Source organism: Periophthalmus magnuspinnatus, unplaced genomic scaffold (genome assembly GCF_009829125.3).
Source record: "Periophthalmus magnuspinnatus isolate fPerMag1 unplaced genomic scaffold, fPerMag1.2.pri scaffold_150_arrow_ctg1, whole genome shotgun sequence".
Classification (NCBI taxonomy): Eukaryota; Metazoa; Chordata; class Actinopteri; order Gobiiformes; family Gobiidae; genus Periophthalmus; species Periophthalmus magnuspinnatus.
Genome location: NW_022986712.1, coordinates 1 through 4,915, shown reverse-complemented (window position 1 = coordinate 4,915; position 4,915 = coordinate 1). Strand labels below are relative to the sequence as shown.

Here is a 4,915-nt window from a genome sequence, read left to right as displayed (position 1 = left end):
CCTAGTTTGACAAGTCTGTCCATTGCTATATCAATAATATCACATCAGTGCTCGACATCTTCTCATAGGCCCAACATTTACATTCATATTTTGGATTAAAATAGCATAAAAAGTTGACAGTGTAATTGTGTACTTCACTGCAACACAACTAGTGATTTGCATTTCTGTTTAGCTGTCACAACCCAAGCACCTTACCGGGCTTGTTTCATGGTTCTTTTATTTCCTTTTTATATTGTTTTTACAAATGTATGTATGGACATTTGACACGTCTTGGCAATACAGTCTTAGACGTTTGATCTCAAGCTCTAAACTTAATGTAAAATCTTGTTTCCACTGGTTCAGTTTGAAGCAGATCGGTACAGATCGCAAGTGCCTCCACTGTCTATAGTGAACTGTACCACCCTGTTTGAGGCATCTGAAGTGGACCCTGGAGGGATGTAACTCCCTGAGGGGTCAACGTGGTATGGATTGCATTGCCTAAGGCGTGGTTACACATGAAATTAGATGATTGAACAAGAGAGAACAACAGCGACAAGGATGATGCAACAGCTGTTTCCTATAGATGCATGGCACTCACGTAACAAGATCTAAAATGTTATATTTCCAGTGGCATAATGCATCTAAGAATAGCCAAACCCATTGGCATAACATAAAGAGATGCTAAAATGCAGCATAGAAGTGCCACAGTGTCACAAACTGAGGCACTTTGCCTTTTTGTGAATTGCTCTATTCGACCTCATAATTACGAGTATAATTCGGATAGGCAACGATTAGATTTATTTATTAAGAAAACATTTTTGGATAAGGTCAGTTGCTCACATAACAGAGGCCTGCCCTTGACCTGGAGCCCGAAACTAGGAGCATGGAAACACAACTTGGCTGCAGGGAGCCGCACCAAACAGACCCGCTCCAAGGTGGCCTCAAGTGATTCGTACTAGTGAAAAAGGATTAAGACAGTTTGTAGATTCACATATTGAGTTATTACTACAGTTGAGGTTGCTGTAGAGTACAGTATATAACTTTCTGAAGGTGGCATGATTCCATGGAAAATTTAAAACTATACTTCAGGACGCAATAAACAAAAAATAAAAATATTGGGCTGCTTTTTTGTTGGCTAAAAAGATACATACTGTGGCTTTAAGCGTCGGAAGCTGGAAAAAAGTTCAGCACGTTTTATATGTGACTGAATAACTTCTCAGAAGCACATTTCTGAAAACATCAACCACAAATGTAACACTTTGTAGACACTAGTTATAAAAGGCTCAGGGTCGTGGTAGAACTAACTACAAACTGTAGCGGCAAAGTGGATACAATTCAATCAAACCAAAAGACAGAAGAGTGAATAGATTTTTTAAATTTTTTATGTTGACCTTGGCTGTAACTCTGAAATAGTTTTGGATAAGAGACACTGTTGGGATTGCTTTTTTCTTGTTGTGGGTCCAATGCTACGCTTTGAACATGGGAAAACCTGGCTGCTCTGGACGTTGATTTGCTTAATCTTAGTTTTTGGGATTGAAGCGAAATCTAAATCTGACCATAGCCACAATGGACATCACCAAAATGCCTCCAGCATCACAGGGATTCCCATTGTCACGTTTAAGTGGCACCATGTGGAGATGCCATACACTGTTGCATTGTGGATACTGGTGGCTGGGCTTGGCAAACTGGTATGTATCTGGCAACGTAGTTCATGTGACCTAATGAGTGACTTCCTATGCATAATAACAGTGTCTCACCGGCTTCGATTCTGCATTAAAACTAATTAATATACAGATTTCACTTAGAATATCTCATAGACATGAAAGAAATGATCAGAGGTTGTGTAACTTGGATGATATCAATAATACTAACAAACTTAATTTCCAGGTGTCAATCTCATATAATATATATAGACATAGTATCTTTCAAGAGTGAGGCCTATTTGAAATGCAAAACTTTAAGGTAAGGAAGGGACTGGGAATTATGCATATAAATGTGCATAGTATCACATCTAAATTAATTAACTTAACTAAATTAACTAGGTTCTAAAATTATAATACAACCACTTTACAGCTAATCACTTAAGCTCTAGATCAAGTTATGAAATATTGTGCTACATTTACTTGTAAATGATCACACTAAAGAATTGTCTTTCAAGTCTACTTACGGTAGTTAAACTATGTTTTCTTTTTTTTTTAATAAAGAATGCTTGTGCGATGGAGAGATGCTGTAATGTGTTTCATGAGTTACAAATGTTCACAAACCTTCAGTTTTACAGAAGTAAAAGTCTTTTTGCCAGTAACACCATGTGTTTCCAGAAAGCATGCAGGCAAGGCAAGGCAAGGCAAGGCAAGTTTATTTGTATAGCACAATTCGTACGCAAGGTAATTCAAAGTGCTTTACAGAATAAGAAAGACATTAAAATCGCACAAATCAAAACATAAATAATCACAAATAATCATCATAAAAATTAACATTAAAAGAGAAGAGTGCAGAATAAAAACCTTTCAGTCGTATGCACAGCTAAACAGAACTGTTTTGAGCCTGGATTTAAACATTGTCAAAGTAGAGGCCTGTCTCACATCTTCAGGAAGATTGTTCCAGGTTTTTAGCTGCATAAAACTTAAACGCTGATTCCCCATGTTTAGTCCTGACTCTGGGCACCAGCAGGAGGCCGGTCCCTATGAACCCGGATGGTTCATATGGCACTAACATGTCGGAGATAAACTTTGGACCTAGGCCATGGAGAGACTTATACACAAGCAGAGCTGCTTTAAAGTCTATTCTTTGAGCTACAGGAAGCCAGTGCAGAGACCTGAGCACAGGACTTATGTGCTCGTACTTCCTGGTTCTAGTCAGGACCCGAGCAGCAGCGTTCTGGATGTACTGCAGCTGTGTTAAGGCTCGTTTGGAGAGGCCAGTGAGCAGGCCGTTACAGTAGTCTAACCTACTGGAGACAAATGCATGGATAAGTCTCTCTAAGTCTGGTTTTGACAGTAAAACCTTTGATTTTGCAATGTTCTTTAGGTGGTAAAAAGCTGCAGATGTGATTGATTTGATGTGGCTGTTAAAGTTCAAGTCTGAGTCCATTATTACCCCTAGATTTCTAGCCTGATTTGAAGGTTTTAGAGAGAGAGACTGGAGGTGACTGCTGACACTTTCTCTATGTTTCTGTGGGCCAAAGATGATGACTTCAGTCTTGTCTGAGTTTAGCAGAAGAAAGTTGTTTTGCATCCACACACTGATCTGCTGGATGCAGTGGCAGAGTGAATCCACTGGTCCATATTCACCTGCTGCACCTCAAGATGGTGAACACAAGTGGAAAATTTGATTGAGATTTGGTTTCAATGTGTTTGCAAAAAAAACAAAAACCTTAACACTTGTGAGGTACATCTCTTGAAGCTGTTGTTCAACAAAGCAATGCCACAATGCAGCTAAAATAAAAAAAATAAAATAAAATTGTGAACTGGACAGTTTTTTATTATAAATTACATCAAAGTCTCGTTCTTGTTCTAGTGGGAATTGTGTCTTATCTCTCCTAATTCAAATTGTCCCGATTCTTCCGGTCTGGTTTTGTCATTACCTGTTCTATTCTTAACATGACCTCCTAACGACTCCTTGTTTCCACAGCTCTGTATGATTATTAACTACACTTTAACAGTGATGTCCTACACTGCACTGATCCTCTTTTTTTTTGGAATTATTTATATTTAGACACACTATCCAAAACACCATCCCGAAATTGCTAGTCTGTAACTGACAATGTGAGAAATTAAAATGTTTAGAAAAGCTCAACACTGAATCAGGGTGCCTACTTTAAAGTAACTCATTTGATACATTTTGATAAATTGTGCACTGGAGATATGTTATGTCCTGCAAAGAAGCACAAATAAATATTAGATATATTTTTCTATGACATTTTTTATTTAGTATGTATGATTGTCACATACACACAAAACACTTATTTACATTACATTTAAACATGCTTTGGAATAAGAGACAGACTAACAATTTATACTCAAAGTCACTGTTATGAAAGAAAGATCAAAGTAGTTTTATCTAAGTTTTGAAAATGTCTGTCCTAATATTTTCCATGTCTTTTTGCAGTGATTGAGGCTAACCACCATGTGACCAACGTGATCCCGGAGAGTGCCTTGCTCATCTGTTTCGGGTTCATTTTGGCGGCATCATTTGGGGGGGCAGACCAAAGTCCAGACCTTCAGTCTCACACCCACAGTCTTCTTCTTCTACCTTCTGCCCCAAATCATCCTGGACGCAGGGTACTTTATGCCCAATAAGCTGTTCTTCTCTAACCTGGGGGGCATCCTGATCCACGCAATCATCGGAACATGCTGGAACGCAGCCACTGTGGGCCTGTCGCTATGGGGATGCACGTGGGAGGGGCCATGGGTGAGAGACTCTTTACATTTATGTACTGAAGTGTAGAGGGTGTAAGGATCCAATTGGTATATTATATTATCACAATAATCACTTCATTGGACTGTTTGATTATGAAAATATAATCATTGTATTTATTTAGTAATACATAATTATTTTAATGATTATTTACCTATGGCAGATAAGTTCTACCAGTGTTTTGGGGTGATATGCAGGACCAATTTAGATTTTTTTTTCCCCAGGCAAAAAATTGCAAATATTCTCTCTTTATGTATCTCTATTGTAAACAGATGCTAAATAGTTCCAACCAAAACTTTTAGTCTTCTCCAACAACAAAAGAATAAATTAAGCATTCAAGAGACAATATAATGTCATAATAATCGATACATACACATGACGAAAAATAAGCTAAAGATTTTAAGTTTGGAATGTAATGTAAATCAAAATTTCAGGTGACATAGATATTGGGCTGCTTCAGTAACCTGTTGTATGGAAAGTCTGCTCTCGGCTGTGGACCCTGTGGCCGTGATCGCAGTTT

The 4,915-nt window shown here is 38.1% G+C and overlaps 1 pseudogene; it reads left to right on the top strand.

The window, feature by feature from the left end:
* Positions 1-913: 913 nt before the first annotated feature.
* Positions 914-4,908, top strand: LOC117393479 (sodium/hydrogen exchanger 3-like; annotated as a pseudogene).
* The last annotated feature ends 7 nt before the right edge of the window (positions 4,909-4,915 follow it).